This window comes from Eutrigla gurnardus (genome assembly GCF_963514095.1).
Source record: "Eutrigla gurnardus genome assembly, chromosome: 2".
Lineage (NCBI taxonomy): Eukaryota > Metazoa > Chordata > Actinopteri > Perciformes > Triglidae > Eutrigla > Eutrigla gurnardus.
Window position 1 is genome coordinate 30,861,549 of NC_139916.1, and position 18,832 is coordinate 30,880,380.

The window sequence follows — 18,832 nt, forward strand, 5'->3', positions numbered from 1 at the left end:
ATTGGTGGATGCCTTCTACCAGGGGTTGTCAGAGCAACTAAAGGACCACCTCGCCCCATTGGATATGCCATCAGAACTTGATGCTTTGGTTTCTTTGGCTTCCCGCATCGACCAGCGTCTAATCGAGCGTCAACGGGGGCGTTCCACGCTGCCATCCCCCATGAGAGCATCTCCGGGCTTCTGATCGGCTCCTCCTTCGTCTCCACATGCTGCACCCTCTGAGTTAGGACCCCCAGAGAACCCCCCGGAGCCCATGCAAATCGGTCACACCCGCCTCACTCCCGCAGAGAGACAGAGACGTTTCGTGGAGGGCCGGTGTATCTACTGCGGACAAATTGGGCACCTCATCGCCAACTGCCCAGTAAGAGTGCCCAATCCACACAGCCATCCAAGTTCATGGTGAGTTCCACCCTCTGCAGCACATTTCCTCCGAGACGGTCACCCTGGATTTCGTTAGTCACACCCCTAACCACTATGCAACTCAGGACTCTAGTAGAATTTGGGGCAGACACGAGCCTCATGGATTTTGAGCTAAGTGTTACCATGATTTAAAGGAGGCGTTCAATAAGTGTCGGGCCACCTCTCTTTCTCCACACAGGGATTATGACTGCGCCATCGACCTGATGCCGGGGGCCCCCATCCCGAAGGGCCGCCTATACTCCCTGTCCGCCTCTGAACGCCTGACAATGGAGGAATACATCAAATCCTCCTTACAAGCAGGCATCATTCGTCCCTCCTCATCTCCAGCTGGAGCTGGATTCTTCTTCGTGGAAAAGAAAGACAAATCCCTCAGACCCTGCATCGACTACACTCACCTGAACAATATCACCGTCAAAAACAGGTACCCGTTGCCACTTATATCATCAGCCTTTGACCTGTTGCAGGGGGCTAAGATCTTCACAAAGCTTGATCTCAGAAACGCTTACCACTTGGTCAGGATCAGAGCAGGCGACGAGTGGAAGACAGCATTTAACACCCGGATAGGACATTATGAGTACCTGGTCATGCCATTTGGGTTAACAAATGCTCCTGCCGTCTTCCAAGCCCTAGTTAATGATGTTCTCAGGGACCTGTTGAATAGAAAGGTTTACGTTTATCTCGACGACATACTTATTTTTTCCTCGAGCCTTGAGGACCATGTAAAGACAGTCAGAGAGGTCCTGACCCGGCTGTTGAACAACCAACTATTCGTGAAAGCTGAAAAGTGTGAGTTCCACCAGTCCCAGATAAGTTTCCTAGGTTACATTATTTCTGAGGGAAGGATGGAGATGGACCCTGCCAAGGTCCGATCCATGCTCAACTGGCCCGCTCCCACCTCCCGCAAGGAGTTACAGAGATTCCTCGGATTCGCGAACTTCTATCGGAAGTTCATTAAGGGGTTTAGCTCAGTGGCTGCCCCCCTCCATGCACTCACCTCTGCTAAGACTGTTTTTCAGTGGTCTCCCCCCGCAGATGCTGCCTTCCGACGCCTCAAGAACTGCTTCGCCTCAGCTCCCGTCCTGTCCCTGCCCAGTCCTGATGAGCAATTCATTGTGGAGGTCGACGCCTCGGACACGGGAATTGGGGCCGTCCTATCCCAGAGGTCCGGTGAGGATAAAAAAATTCATCCCTGTGCCTTTTTGTCCAGAAAGTTATCCACCGCAGAGAGGAATTATTCCGTTGGGGACCGGGAGCTGTTGGCTGTGAAGGTGGCGTTGGATGAGTGGAGACACTGGCTAGAGGGGACAGCTCACCCCGTGATGATTTGGACAGACCACAAGAACCTTGAGTACATTAAGGGCACCAAGAGGCTCAACTCTCGTCAAGCTAGGTGGGCCCTCTTCTTCTCTCGTTTTGACTATATCCTGTCCTGTAGACCTGGGTCAAAGAATAAGAAACCTGATGCCCTTTCAAGACTGCATTCACCAGAGGAAAGTGAGGCTAAAGACTTCCCCGTTGTGCCTCCGGAGCGAATCCTGGGAGGATTCACTTGGAGCGTTGAGGCGAAAGTAGCAGAAGCTACCAGATCGCAGGCAAGATTAGCGGGAAACCCACCTAACCGTTTATTTGTTCCCCCAGAGCTCCGAAGTGAAGTCCTCCAATGGGGGCATTCGTCAAATATCTCATGTCACCCAGGAATCCGCCGGACCCTCTTCCGAGTCTCAGAGAGATTTTGGTGGCCAGGGGTGAGGACAGACGTGACCAAATTCGTCTCGGCCTGCTCTGTCTGTGCCCAGCAGAAGTCCTCCCACACCCCTCCTGCCGGCCTCCTGCAGCCCCTTCCTGTGCCACAGCGCCCCTGGTCAGACATATCCGTGGACTTCGTAACCGGGCTCCCCACTTCACAAGGTAACACCACCATTCTCACTGTCGTAGACCGTTTTTCTAAGATGGTAAAGTTCCTAGCCCTTCCCAAGTTACCCTCCACTAAGGAGACAGCTGAACTTCTCCTGTCCACTGTGTTTAAAGACTTTGGGTTCCCAAAAAGGATTCTGTCTGACCGGGGGCCGCAATTCGTGGCCCGGTTCTGGCAAGCCTTCTCCCATTTATAGGTGCCCAACCCAACCTCACATCTGGCTACCATCCTGAAAGTAATGGACAGGCCGAGAGACTGAATCAGGACCTCGAGACAGGACTCAGATGCTTGACATCACAAAATCCCTCTGCCTGGTCTAAATCCCTCATGTGGATCGAATATGCTCATAATACCCTGCCTTCAGCATCCACCAGTTTAACCCCCTTCCAGGTGGTGTTTGGTTTTCAGCCCCCTCTCTTCCAGACTCTCGAGAAGGACGTTGCCGTTCCCTCTGCAGCCGCCATGGTCCGGAGATGCAGGGGAATGTGGGTCCGGGCCAGGAGGGCTCTCCTCAAGTCCTCACAGTCTTACAAGATGTCTGCTGACCGCCGCCGCCGACCAGCCCCAGCATACGCCCCGGGGCAGAGAGTTTGGCTCTCCTCCCGAGATCTCTCACTCAAAGGCTTTTCCCGTAAGTTGGCCCCCAGGTTCATTGGTCCATTCCCCATCTCAAAAGTTATTAATAGTTCCGCTGTGAGACTCAGACTCCCCAGGTCATCCCGGATCCATCCTACCTTCCACGTCAGCCGCATCAAGCCGGTCAAGGAAAGTCCACTCGTCCCTGCCTCCAGTCCCCCTCCACCCCCCCGGATCGTTGCGGGGGGCCCCGTCTACTCAGTGAGGAAGCTGCTGGCGGTGAGGCGGCGGGGGCGTGGTCTGCAGTATTTGGTGGATTGGGAAGGGTACGGCCCGGAGGAGCGGTCTTGGGTCCCCTCCCGCCACATAATGGACCCGCAGCTCATCCGAGCCTTCCACAGGGATAGCCCCGGTGGTCCTGGGCTGCCAGGCGTCGGCCCTAGGGGAGGGGGTACTGTCAGGACCACATAATGTGGTCCAGACATAAGACTGTCTTCTGTTAGGATTTTAGTTGAGTTTTTTCGGTCTTGGTCTCATTTCCCGTTTTATTTTGAAGCCAGCGTCCTACCCCTGTCTTCCTGTCAAGTTTCCCGCTTGTGTGATGGTCTACCCCGCCCCTATGTGTTTCACCTGTTTCTCGTTAGCGTAGGGCTCTTAAGCTGTGCTTCCCATTCCTCCGGTGCCAGATCGTCTTGTCGTGTGGTTGTGAGCGTTCCAGCATTATTCCCCCAGAGTTTTCACCGTGTGACCTGTTTTGTGTATTTTTGACCTTTGAGCCTGCCTGCCGGATTTGTACTGTTGCCTGTTTGATCGACCACCTGGTTTTGACCCTTTTTTTGAATAAAACAACCCTGATTCAGCCCGAACCCTCTGACTCTGTATTGTGTCGCCTTTGAGTTCCTGACAGGTCTAGCTACTGGAAAGGAGCAAAAACAGCAGGATGGGCAGGATGTACAATGGTCAATGGTATTGAACAAGAATCTAAGGTTATGTTTGTTGTCCCTGATTAGGCCAAAAAAAGTAGGCAATTCTTGCATCTGATGTTTCTGTTGAGCATGGACATCACTTCCTTCAGGTGGCGAAGATGGACCCTGAGGTTAGTTTTCTTTCAGCTACGCTCCAGTCTTCTGGATTCCCTTTCAAGTTGACGAATATCTTAAGTGATCCAGGGGTTGACCGCTGAGCAGAAGGACCTAGTAGTGTAGGTAGTTGTAATATCTAGCGTAATTATACACCGGTCTTTGAACCCGTTTACAACATTGTTTCCATTGGAGGAGTTCACTGGAGGATACCAAAATCATAAAAAATCGGTACAGAAAGCGGTAGAAAATGGATGGATGGATGGAAAAGGTAGCTGTAGAATGGGCATTTGAGAAGCGAGAGTGTACTGTATGCCTTTGCGGTAATTTGGAGGATTGAACTACGGTTTCAAAAACAATGCATTTTGGGTCAGAGACAAAAATCAAACGCAAAAAAAAGTTCAAAGTTAAGGCAATGGTAAAAACGAGACCATGGTCATAGGTAGAACCTGATACTGTACATGTTGAACAAGGTTAAAAGATTTGTTAATAGAATTTTAATTTAAAAAAAAAAACAGTTACAAAGAAGTCAGAGAGGTTGTCAATGTGCACATTAAAATCGCCGGCCATAATGATTATGTCATATTTTAGCACCACTGAGGTTAAAGGAGAAATCCAGTCATTTTTTATCCCATTTTCATTGTCCCCAGGGTCATCCCGATTTATTAGAAGCAAAAAACCCGACAAAAATTGACGTTGCCTAGCCCGAGATCTGAACCTGCCTGGCAGCCTTCCAGACTCGCTCCAATGCTAACCCATTGGGGCAACTTTTATCTGCTTTCCTGGGCCTCAGAAAACAATTCCAAGACCTATGCAACACATGTTGGGTCCGTACGAGACACCACGGCGCTCGTTTAGCTCAAATAGTGTGGCAAAACGACATAAATATGTGTGTTTTAGCATGAAGTTACTCACCTCAAATCACTCCGTAGACATTAGCAGTAGATAGCCGAGCGCCTGTCGTCCCTCCCAGTCACCGCAAAAACGAAAACGTTTTCCACGTAGTTTAGATTTTGTATCCATAAAGAAACGACCGAGCTGTGCAGTCGTCATGTCCGTAATAAATCCATGAAGCTGTTATGTCCATATGTATGACTATGTTACAACATAGCAACGATAGCTTACAGCTAGTAACGTGCCGGGTGCTCGTCCGTCCCAGTCACCGCAGAAACGAAAACGTTTTCCTCGTAGATTTTGTATCCATAAAGAAACGACCGAGCTGTGCAGTCGTCATGTCCGTAATAAATCCATGAAGCTGTTATGTCCATATGTATGACTATGTTACAACATAGCAACGATAGCTTAAAGCTAGTAACGGGCCGGGTGCTCGTCCGTCCCAGTCACCGCAGAAACAAAAACGTTTTCCTCGTAGATTTTGTATCCATAAAGAAACGATCCAGCAGTGCAGTTGTCATGTCCGTAATAAATCCATGAAGCCGTTATGTCCATATGTATGACGATGTTACAACATAGCAACGACTGCTTACAGCTAAACAGTAGCCGGGAGCCAAAACAATGCAAGTCCCCCGTCTGCCGTCCTCACTCTGGAGCTGTTTTCAAGCCAGTACAGTGAAAAATCTTGGACAGTCGCGCGAGGGTCACTTTGATCTCACTCTGTTGATGAGAGACTGCAGTCTGCACATGTGACACGCGACTCCCACTCGTGCTGTCAACACAACTAGCCTACTGAGACTGCGCAAGATTTGTTGTGGCTGTAGCAGCTTCAACTATCACACAGGCTAAGCAGTCTTACTATGTAGGCTAGCGCTAGTTACACTGTCATATGGACATGACGGCACTGCTCGATGGAAAGAAGTTTGTCACTGTATTGGCTTGAAAACAGCTCCAGGGTGAGGACGTCGGCAGACGGGAACTTGCGCGAGATTTTTGGCTCCCGGCTACTGTTGTAGAGCAGCAGTCATTGCTATGTTGTAACATAGTCATACATATGGACGTAACGGCTTCATGGATTTATTACGGACATGAGGACAGCACTGCTCGAACATTTCTTTATGGATACAAAATCAAAACTACGAGGAAAACGTTTTCGTTTCTGCAGTGACTGGGATGGACAAGCGCCCGGCACGTTACTAGCTGAAGCTATCGTTGCTATGTTGTAACATAGTCAGTGGCGGTTTCTCATATGGGCAGTATGGGCAGCCGCCCAGGGCGGCATTCGTGGAGGGGCGGCATTGAGCGCCCGCACAAAAAAAAGGTGCGTCTGCTGATGCTGAGAGAGACTGGTTCACACCGGCCGCGGAAGCGCCGCGAATAGGCACGGCCGCCCCGCGCCTTGAAGCGATCGTTTCGGCGTCTGCTCTATTTTTTGCGCGTGCCGCGAGCGATCGTGTCAATTCTGGCAGGAAATCCCACAAAGAAAGACGAGACAATCCGGTCAATTTTCAAAATTAAAGCAATTTTCAAAATAAAATACCACAATTGACAAATGCGATATTTGTGTATCTAAACTCGCACTGGGAAACAGGAAGAGAAATGACATTTAATAAATGTGAAGAGTAGATAAACAAATATGTGTATTTCAACTGTATATCTACACTGTCTACTATCATACACACTCTCTCTGTCTGTCTGTGTGTGTCTCTCTCTCTCTCTCTCTCTCTCTCTCTCTCTCTCTCTGAACGGATAAATAGAAGAAGTGTACAAACTTTTTGGTTACAGAAACATGGCATATTTATTTTATGAGGTTATGATAAAATGAATGAACAACAGATGAGCAGAAGCGCTTGTCGACCGTCGCGGAGAATTACCGTCTGGTCTGAACAGGGGGGCAGGGGGGGGTCCATTTGTGTGTGTGTGTGTATGTGTGGGGTGTGGGGGGGGGCGCTGGAGGTGAGGTTCGCCCAGGGCGTCATGAAACCTAGGACCGCCACTGAACATAGTCATACATATGGACATAACGGCTTCATGGATTTATTACGGACATGAGGACTGCACAGCTCGGTCGTTTCTTTATGGATACAAAATCAAAACTACGAGGAAAACGTTTTTGTTTCTGCGGTGACTGGGATGGAGGAGCGCCCAGCACGTTACTAGCTGTATCGTTGCTATGTTGTAACATAGTCATACATATAGACATAACAGCTTCATGGATTTATTACGGACATGACGACTGCACAGCTCGGTCGTTTCTTTATGGATACAAAATCAAAACTACGTGGAAAACGTTTTCGTTTCTGCGGTGACTGGGAGGGACGACAGGCGCTCGGCTATCTACTGCTAATGTCTACAGGGTGATTTGAGGTGAGTAACTCCATTCAAAAACATACATATTTATGTCGTTTTGCAACACTATTTGAGCTAAACGAGCGCCGTGGTGTCTCATACGGACCCAACCTGTGTTGCATAGGTCTTGGAATTGTTTTCTGAGGCCCAGGAAAGCAGATAAAAGTTGCCCCAATGAGTTAGCATTGGAGCGAGTCTGGAAGGCTGCCAGGCAGGTTCAGATCTCGGGCTAGGCAACGTCAATTTTTGTCAGGTTTTTTGCTTCGAATAAGTCGGGGTGACCCTGGGGACAATGAAAATGGGGTAAAAAATGACCGTATTTCTCCTTTAACAGTTCAGAGGGTTAATTAAAAAACAGCACCGTTAGGTTTAGGAGGTCGATATACGACCAGGCAACATCCTGCGATGTCACAGTTGATTTTGAAACAGTAGTTTGAAGCCATTGATGGTATTCCATGTAATCTGAATACAGGTAAAGTTATTCTCGAGGACAACTGCAATGCCCCCATGACTACCTTTGGGCCTCAGGAGATTGAGGGTCTGGTAGTTAGGAGGACAAAGCTCCACTAGAGAGCAGCAGTCTCCAAGTGTAAGGTAAGTCTCAGTTAAAAGTAAAAATTCAGATTATGACATACAATTATAGATTGAGTCTTGTTTAAAATAGATTGTTTCACACAATCTATTTTCAACTCTGAACTCTTGATGGAGATCTGAATCAGATTATTTGTACTAAGAGCAGGCTGAAAATGCATGTTTTGTTGAATGGACAGTGGACCAGGACCAGTCTGCTGGTCCTCTCTACTCTGGCTGAGGACCAGGCTCAGCCAGAGTAGAGAGCTGTATCCTGACAGAAACTGAAATACACAGGCTAGTATGTTAATGCATGGCCTGCATGCAGCCAAATACTTTTGTTAACTCCCTCACCATTTAGGTGGATACCATCTTTTTTGTAAAGAGGAGTCAGAGTTGTTAATGAAAGAATAGGTTGTAGCAGTTTAGAAGTTCATTAACCAGTGGTGCAGCTGGACAAGCGGCTAAAGGACTCTGAGCCCTTACCTAGTGAATGTATGGGATGAAAAGGAATGAAACTCCAATTAACACAATGGATCTTGGGATGAGTTGTGCTGTGAAGGATCCACCTCGTCGGATCCTCTGAACCAGGACCATAATATTTCTGGGCTGCCTGTGAAGGAGTCTTCAGATTAAGGCTCTGAACGATGGATGCTGAACTGGTGTGATATGTGAGTCTTTATCAGCTGACATTGTTCACCAGTCTCTGTCTGTCTGTCTGTCTATCTGTCATTATGTGTGTCTGAGCAGTGAGGGAACATTCAGAGGTAATAATTGTCCGTGGGATCATTTTAATAATATCACTCATAGTCAGATAGAACATGTGGACTTACATTGTTCAGTTTTAACAAACAGAGAAAGTAGAAACACCTAACTCATCAACTCAAGAAGCTTATGTTTGAGTTTATCTACTAGTGAGCTGTTAGCATTTTATTTTGGTCACTTCAAAATAATCATAGTAATCTTGTGTGTGTGTGTGTGTGTGTGTGTGTGTGTGTGTGTGATGGCAGTTGCAGAAATAGCTCCTCATGTACATCCACTCTGTAATCAATGTCTTCCCATCATAATTTTCTGTGACTGGCTGCTCCCTCATCGCTCACCACCAGTCTAAATATACGGAGATCAAATCTCAGACACTCTGTAGAGAACGCTGCAGTGAGACGACATGATTTGGATCTCAAAGATAAATAATAAAACACAGAGATAAAACATGTTGGAAAGTGATGTCTCCAGAGATTTATTTTGCTGTTTGCATGATTTTGTCTTTATTACTTCGGTTGAAGCATTGTCAAAAGATGTTTGTTAACTCAACGGTCTGTCCAGTTCTTCTTCAGTTCTATATATATATATATAGTCGTAATGAAACTGAAAAGTTGACATACCCCTGAATGATGTCTATTAAGGGTAAGTTTCCAGACCTGTGACTTTTTTGATTGTAATTAGAGTTTGTGTATAAATATTCAATGAGTCGTTCTTGAGAGACCCCTGCACTTTTCATCCAGGGCTTCACTGGCTTTGCTGGATACTGAGCCATGGGGACAGCAAAAGAACCATCAAAGGACAGCGAGAAAAGCTAGTTGAACTTTATCATTCAGAAGAAGGATATAAAAAGATATCCAAATATTTAAAAATGCCAATCAGTAGTGTTCAAACTCTGCTAAAGAAGTGGAAATGAGTGGTTCTGATGATACCAAGCCGCAGTCAGTTTGATTTCAGCCACAACTACCAGGAAAATTGGTCGGGATGCAAAAAAAACAACAACCCACAAGCAACTAAAGCTGAAATACAGGTTTCTCCGCAGAAAAGTTGTGTGGCTGTTTCAAGACGCACAATAAGTAGGGACTTGAACAAAAATGGTGGAATTTGTAAGGTGTGTACCATTCTCCAAAGAAAACATGAGTAATAAGCAAACCATTTATTTAATTTTAATGGGATTCAAATGAAACAATAACGCATGGCAGAATAGCACAATCATCAAAGAAAACACATCAATGAAGAAAATAATGGGATGGACCCTGTTCAAGAGTTTGCTGCCCATTTTTTGTTTGAATCCCTCCTTATTGTGTATCTTGAAACAGCCACATCACTTTTCTGCAGAGACCCTGTATTTGTGCTGAAGTTGCTTGTGGGTTTTTTCCTTGCATCCCGACCAATTTTCCTGGTAGTTGTGTCTGAAATCAGACTGACAATGGTTTGGGATCATCAGAACCACTCATTTCCACTTCTTTATCAGGGTTTAAATCCCAACCCTAACCCTCGAAGGGTACTGAATAACCCAAAGACATTCAAAACTTAATTCAAAAGCCTCAATCAAAGCTCAAATCGGACACAGCCCTCTCCACAGTGTTACAGTTTTTCTCGGTGGCGTTACAGCTCTTAGGTCTACACTGAGACACTCTGGCCAAAACGGCACATTTTGTTGCCAAAAGACCCATCAAGACATTTAAAACATGCAACAAAAACCAACCCTTCCTTCAAACAACATAACTGTTATCATATTTTGTGGCCAAATTAATAGATTTTTCCAATCAATCATTTCACAATTGACTACACTATAAAAATTCTGCTATCAATTTGAACTGGTGCATCCTTGCTTCTATTCTGTTACATGCTTGTGTGCATGTAAAACATGACTGTAAAACCAAAATTATGGAGACTTTGAAATACAGTAAGACAAACCAAATGTATTGATGCTATTCTTTTCAAATACCTTGGAAGTAAACAGAAATACTCTCAATATACTCAACACAGAAAGGAAAACAAATGAAACCCATTACAAAGGAATACTGTATAATACAGTACAGTACTGATATGAAAAAAAGGCCTTACTTGCACATACTGAAATCTAGCCCCCTTCACATTATCAGCATTCCTTACGAAACGTGCAGTCTGTGCAGGACATGTCCACTTTCACTGACAGTAGTTAGGCAATCTAGAAGTTATGAAAACTAAAATGAAATCCACCATCACCAGATTTCTCATTTCTTACTACTTGGGGTTTAATTTAGTTGTGGCATTGTTTCTATCAGATGGAATAAATTCTGAGTTCATGTTTGGGGCCCTGCAGAGAGTCCCAGGCCAGTATTGGAAACATGCCTAATACACAGTTGCCCATTTAGTTGGAATATTTGTTTTCAGACACTATCCTCTGTTTATTCATATTTAAAGCATCAGTAATCACTTTTGACCAGGTGCAATGATTACATTATGTCTCCCAATAACCCAGGTGAAATTAATTTATGCATAACATTTGTTTGGCCCAAACTAGTCCAACTTTGTGGGCTACCCTGTATAAGCCTGAGGATTTAAGGTAAAGCAAAATCGAACACTAATTAAAGCCTTTAAAAATTATTCAACAGTCATCACCATCAACTCCATCAATAGTCATTTCTATCAACTACAGGGTTTAAAGAATCAGAATGTAGCTTCAGAGCCGCTGTGAGGCCTGTTTCTGGCAGATGGACTAATAGCTGCTGTAGAAGATTAGACCATCCGACTGAAGGATGCTTATATAACCATGACTGAGGGGTCTGTGGCCCTAATGGCACTACATATGTGGCCTAACGTGTCTTCATTGGGGTGATGCTGACACACATGCATGCACACACACACACAGATACACACACAGGCACCTTGTATGTCCTAGTTCTTCTCTGATTGTTTCCTTTAGGGGCAGCAAATCGTCTAATTGTAGTCAGCTGTATAGTGTAATAATAATGTAAAAAGAGATTATAGATAGGAATGGCATAAGACCAACACAATTACCTTATTTTGCATCTTGTGTCCCAGAAAGGTTTGTATACAACTAATTCTGAGGTTAGAGTAATACATATTATTACGAGTCATAAAGAGTGTTATGACTCATGAGTCATATGTGCAGCCGATTTGTATTTGGGTGTTTTTGTTGTGTGCTGTGTGTCCTCCCTGCCTGATGGTTGGGCTGCTCACCCTGTTTGTTGTGTCCCTCAACATGTGAGTTGCAGGTGGCGTAGGTCAGGCATCCCCAAATGGCGGTCCGGGTCCGGACCGATTGATGGTTCTGTCCGGACCCATGACCAATCTCTGATTAATTCATGAGAATAGATCATTTTCATAGAGCATTATCTTTTCTTTTTTTTCGACGGTCGCGGCTACAGAGCAAGAAAAAAGAGAGAGACAGCGATGGCAGCATGGCTTGCTCCAAGAGACGGTATGATATGGAAAACCGTTGTTTTCAAGATGAATGGACGGAGAAATATATGTTCATTCTTCCAGCATCCAGTTCCAAACCTGTGTGCCTCATATGCTCCGAAAACGTGCCATTAATCAAAAGCGGCAATGTGAAGCACCACTACGAAATAAAGCACAGATATTTTGAGCAAAGTTATCCACTGAAGGTCGAGCTGAGGGCACGCAAAATAACTCCAAGGCCAGTATGACAGATCTACCCAACTCATCACGCATTCATTTATAGCCCAGCAACGTGCAAAAGAACGTTCGCTAAAGGTATGACTTTAATTGAATACCCCTGGTGTAGGTGATTGGGCGGTAGACTGAAGGGGCATATTTTAAAGGGGCAACTTTGGATCCCAAAGGCTCTTTCTGACTCCCAACCAGACCATGTTGTGTGTGTTTTCCTGTTCTGTGGCCCTTCGGGTACTGAATTCTGATGCAATATAGCCATCTTGTAATAATTTTAGTTGGTTTGGCCGTGCTCACCCTGACGCTGGTCCACCCCGGGATTGAATAAATCAGTGCATCATTTTCACTGCATCTGCTGTGACACTGGTCATCCTTAGGAATGGGAAAGTGGGGTCTTTTTGTGTTGGGGTCAGGTTCCCTCTAGGCATAACATGGGGAAATGTTGTGAGTTAACGTATGTGGTGATCCTATTCGTATATTATTTACTGACAGCCCTTAAAGGTTAGGAAATGTCATGGTCTGTTTCTATGCAGACTCCATCTATCCTAACATATTTCAGTCTTTTCTGATACAACTCTAACACCAGAGAGAAGTCTGGTTGCATCAACAATCCAGACAGCAACAAGTGGAAAACTATTCCGAAGAAACAATTTCACCTTTAACGTGAAACAGCAGAACATGTTTGAACCATTTGCATTAGCAGTAATGTGTCCGTTCTGGCTGAAGAGAGTCATCAGGATTCATAATGGGATAGGGTTATCTCGAAATACATGTTGAATTCTTTTTATCCTCTGCTTGTGAGGGTTTGGTTCCTGACACGGATATGCAGTCATTTTGGGTCTCTCTAACAACCGCCATGATCTATGACATGTGTGAATAATCAAGGGTAGACAGTGACTCTCTTCCCTCTCTTCCTCTCTCTGAGACCTGTGATCAGTGTTGTGATGTCCTGATGTCTGAGGGCTGTCAAGTGTCCCATATTGACAGCACTCTCTCAGAGCAGTTGCACAATTTGAATAGCATTGAAGTATTTCATGAGGACCTCACCGTCATCGTAATGTAATTGTTGTCTTATGTGAAATAATATGTATATTTATGCTGTCATCATGTGATTTCCTGTTCTTCCTCTTCGTGTCCTCCAGGAACAGACTGACACTAACCTTTAGAACCTCATGTTCTCCCAAAACTCCTGCAACTTAACTGAATAAATATTCAGTGCAAAGACAAGCTGACAGGTTTTCTTTGAGAGGTATGAGCAGTGACAATATGTTGTCTGTTGAACCTTTCAGCCGCCCACCTCCCATTATTTGTAATTATCAAAATAAAACCAAACCCTATTCATGAATTGTGAATCAATCAACGAAAAGTATTTCTGTTCATGTAAATTTGATCAGTTTTATCAGCTTTCATCAACAATGCATCAGTATTTTCGTATTATAGTAGTATTATATTTAATCAATGTCATCCCTCTGTTAACTCAGTTAACATCTGTTACACACTTAACAATGCCCCTTAATGTCACCAATCTCACTGATATTTAACATTTCAATTTTTAAATTAATAAAAAAATAGTAAATACAGGATTATTTTATTTTTTTATTGGAAAGGGAGAGCACATTTACATTAAATTCAATGTGACTGACCATCATACTATAAATAATTATTAATTTGACTTCATTATCAGAAAAAGAAGAACTGATCATCTCATTTTTCAATGTAAATAAAGAATGAAATCTTAGCTCTCAAGAACAATGTTATTGATGATTTGAAGTGACACCTCTGAAAATGTCCCCTACAGGTTACTGCCTGCTTTTTGTAGTGCTGTGGGTGTGTTTTGTGCCCCCCCTGAGGCTACTTGCCACTTAAACTGGTATAAGTTGCCAGTGGGCTGCAGAGAGCCTGAGCGCAGGAGCTACGACCTGCGACCGACAGTTTTCTTAACTAGCACCTTGACTAAGTAGTGTTTTTGATGGCTTAAATAAAGCTGTTGTGTCTTTCCCCTCCTTAACACCCGGTTTATTACTCCCTTCATCCCCTAGCGATACGCGGATGTAACATCTGTACAACCCTTTTATTTCCCAGAATGCATTTCTGTTTTGTGTACTCTTACAATGCCACAAAATAAACGACAAGTGTTTCATTCAACATGTAGGGTTTCAGGCCTTATAACAGTGAACGAAAGTCACCGTATTTGGAGTGTGGAGGAGTAACGGATGGATTTGATGGACTCAAACGGCCGAGCGGCCCCAGGAGCAGCGACCTTACTGCATAAAGCTGCTCCCAAATTTCACAAAGTTAGCTGTGACGCCGCGATAGCGACGGAGGCAGGGCCGTGATAGCGTCACCATGGGAAACGCCCTAAAGCATACACTAGGGTGTCAATATCATGGAGGGAGAACATTATCATCACGTTTTAGTGCAAACTCTAGCTTGGGACCATAAACTCAAGTTTGCAATGTTAGATAACACTACAATCATTTCTTCTTTTTGCGACCAGAGGAGTCGCCCCCTGATGGCCAATAGGGAGAATGCAAGTTTAAGGCACTTCAACAGGCCTTCACTTTTCAGAATTGTAGGTTGCCCCAGGCGGCAACCTTCAACACACACACACACACACACACACACACACACACACACACACACAGAGGGTGAAGGCATCAAGCCTTCTCATCCTGCTTTGCACTGATCAGCTCTGCTGGGAGGATTGGAGGGGAATTGGCTGGGATTAGTTCAACGCTGCCATGTGGCATTCAGTCTGTTTTCATCTCTGTGTGTTTCTACTCACTCACACTCATGACTCTTCTGTGGTTCTTCACAAAAAAACATGTTCATATGTCCAATACACATAATGTAAATATATTGGACAGTCCAACATGCTGTCTCTGTCTATGTTTTAGCTAAACTAGGGGCGTGTCTGTATGGATGGCAATACCCAGACTGTGGCTGCCATGGCGACACTGAGCGATGAGCTGCATGCGAGCAGCTCAGGTGGCAGCCGCTGTTGTCCATGGTGGCTGCTGTCCAGGCTGTCTGTCTTCACTGCTATGGTTGTGTTAATGATGCCAGTCTAATCACAAATACTGAACACAGTAACACAAAAATACCCCACATGCTCAAACCATGAAAAAACCCTTCTACTCAATACATCAATTTTAACAAACACATTAATAATTATTGAATCAATGCGAAAGCAGACTGAGTGGAGGGGCTGTTTGACCAATGCTTTGTTTACATTGGAACACACCAGTTCTCCATGTTCTGACACAGTAGCCTTTAGATCAGGATGACAGATAGATCACACAATCACACACAAGCTCGTCACTTACCAGCTTCATGTAAAGATGCTGCCGCGTCCCAGCTGCCGTCTCTGGACATGTATCCAACGTGCGTGTGATAACACCTTAGTCAGAGACATGCTAAATGTCACCATCAGCTAACAATAGATCCTCCAGGACTGGATGGATGGAGGGAGGACGGGAGCTACCGAGCATGCCTGGCACAAAATCCCTGGGGAATTATAACATCACATGACCAGGCATCACCGTCAGTCACAGAGCGAGCAGAGGAGATGAAAGCAAGAAGAGGAAGAGGCACAGAGAGGACAGAGTGCACGGGTGGAGGGAGGCGACGTCACAGTGCTGCTCAATTCCCCCCTTTCATTACACTGGCAGAGACACAGGGACGAGACACAAGCCAATAAGATGGGAGGAACCCCTCCCTGAGCAGAAAGGAGGCAAACATGGATTGACAAAAGAAAATATCCAGCCTGCAGACAGGAAGAGAAACCTGCTCTGTTCTACAGAAACACTGAAAATCATAATGGAAAGGATAAAAAAAGAAGAAAATCTCACTTCACTTAGATTACAAGCAGACTGGCCAAGATAAGAGACAAATCTATTTGCCACCTGGCAAACATATCAATCTAGAGCTCTACCTCAGTTAAGTCTAATGTTCTATACACATCAATACTAATATCTCGATGCTGAGAGGAAGGTGTATGCACATTGTACATTGCATTTTTTCCACTTCATTTGACAATCTGACCAGAGGTTTATATTATTATTTATGGACACTATCTTGCCTTAAAGGATTCCTTAATCTTCAATCTTCATTAGGGGACGACTGTTGGATTATTCTGTTGGTCTCACGGTAAGCGAGGCGGAATTAACTGTGTAACACTGTGAGACTCTTGTTCACAGTGTATTTGCACCCTCTAGTGGCTCCCCACTAGACTACTAGGATTTGAGTGATGTTTTTTGTGTGTAATCCATTTCATCTCACAGACCAGTCAGCCGGTCTAATGGCTAAACCATCCTTGGTTTCCTTTGAGGCATGTGAAACTGGTTCAGCAACGCAGAAAATAACATAATAATATATATATACAGCTGGTGCTCAGGATGGTGATGCAGCAGCTGTAGCTGCACTTCCTCAATAAATGCAGGTCCATTCATAAGAAATCAATTTATTGACAAACATTCTCTCGATGAAGGAGCAGGCCATATTTCCTTCCCACATATTTGAGTTCAAATTTCCTATATTCATCCATCCATCCATCTATTGTCTACCGCTTATCCTGTATTCAGGGTCGTGGGGGTGCTGGAGCCGATCCCAGCTGTCATTGGGCGAAGGCAGGGTACACCCTGGACAGGTCGTCCTATATTCATTCGATGTTAAATATTTATGAACACAACTGGCATTGGACAGCTGGGATCGGCTTCAGCCCCCCGCAACCCTGAATACAGGATAAGCGGTAGACGATGGATGGATGGAACTGGCATTGGAGAAATTCACTTGCAATGCTGCAACTGCCGCACCAACGATTAGCAATCAAAACATCCCAGAAGCTATCGCTTCCCTTTAAAAAGATATAAGCGCTATAGAACAAGCTTTTGCACACATGTCAAAGTGTCTTTGTGCAAGATACTGAACCCAAATACTGCTCCCGACGGGCTGTCAGTGTGTGAATGAGCATGTGTTGGGGATGTAGCAGGAGCAGATTTGGTTATCAACAGCTAATTATTAATATCAATATGATTATCGATATTAATAATTATATTTAATATATTATTATGATATAATCATGAATATATGGGGCACCACCCTGGGATCAGGGAAAAGATAACCTAAAACTGTATTCAGTCTCAATATAAAGGTTTTATACTCACATGCCAATCATCGTGATCATTGGCATAGAAGTATAAAAACAATCGAACAATTAAAAAGGCGTGAAATTCGAGCACTAGCCTTCACAACCTGCTGTTATCCAGTGACATATACACAACAAGCACAAGAGACCGCTAGTTATAATATAATAAGATTTAGTAATAATGATCACAATCAATAACACTGCAATTAACAAAGCCTTATTACCTAACTACCTAACCCACAAAGCTAAGCTAAACAAGGGAAGAGACACACGTGGAGTGTGTGTGTGTGTGTGTGTAGAGAGAGAGAGAGAGAGGGAGAGATGGCTGGGCGCGACCACCAGATGGAGCTATTCCTCACAGCGTTCAGGGGCGGAGCCACTGACGTCAGATAGAATCGCGAGAGGGAGAGAGAGCGAGAGACGGCCGGGTACAGTCACCAGATGGAGCTATGTCCTTAGCGTCCGGAGACGCAAACAGCTGGCGGAGGATACGTGTGTGTGTGTGTGTGTGGGGGGGGGGTCGTATGTGTGCGTGTGTGTGTTAGCGGGACACAAACAAAGAGAGGGAGAGAATGCGTGCGCAATACTCGAAGGCTCAGGAGGCGTGTTACTATCACACGGGAGCTCGTGAATGAACTGGCGTTCATTCAGCGGGACCCCGGTCCTTTAACTGATAGTAGACACTTACTGAGCTCGCGAATATGGCTGAGGTTAGTCAAAAACACCGTTACAGAAATCAACCCAGAGGCGTGGGTACACAATCAGCCTTCGAATACAACGATACAGAAAGCCACGGACTCGGCGGTCCGTGATCAAAACTTAAAACACGTTAACAAGAATTACAAGCATGTCCTACACTATCAAATCTATGCTTCTGCCCAGACAAATAGCCTCTTACTGTGTCGATGTGAGGTTTTCCGTCCCGTGCGGTGATGGCGTTTCTTGACGCCGGCGACGGACGGTGGTTCGCGCGCCCTCTTTCGGCGACGGAGGGTGCGACGAGCCGGCTGAATCCAGACGAGGGCGGGGCGTAGAAGTTATCCTCCTCGCGGATCAACTTAGTTGAAGAAAAACAGTTAGTGTTTTTCTCCCTTCTGCAGGCAACAATAAAATCGCGGGGCTTAGCGATTTAGTCAGCTGAACGGGTTGTAGAAGTTATCCGTTCTGCTGGCAGCTGGCACGAAGAAAGTGTTTTTCTTCCTTCCGCGGGTAAACAGGAGAGTCGCGCGGTTGCGGCGGTCTCCTCAGGATCCAAAATTTTAAAAAAAAAAGGAAAAATGAAGCGAGTAGAGAAAAAGAGAGGGAAAACAGTCTGTTGCTCGTCCAGCGGGTTTGGGGGAAAGACTGCGGCCTAGGACAAAGGAAAGCAGACGTAAAAGTTCACCTCCTGTTGTAACGCCTGTTACGGTGGAGAGAGGAAGTTCTTAAGGTGGCGCCGGTTTATAAAGCTCACGGCTGCTCCCGGGGACCCCCTTGGGTACC

The 18,832-nt window shown here is 45.2% G+C and overlaps 1 protein-coding gene across 1 annotated transcript in view; it reads right to left on the minus strand.

Annotated features, from left to right (window-relative positions):
- plekha6 (pleckstrin homology domain containing, family A member 6) overlaps positions 1-15,658 on the minus strand; it is a 130,713-nt gene extending 115,055 nt beyond the window's left edge. The window contains exon 1 of the mRNA XM_084025337.1: positions 15,531-15,658. The gene's annotated coding sequence lies outside the window, so the exon portion shown is untranslated. The remainder of the gene's footprint in view (positions 1-15,530) is intronic.
- Between the last annotated feature and the right edge of the window lie 3,174 nt (positions 15,659-18,832).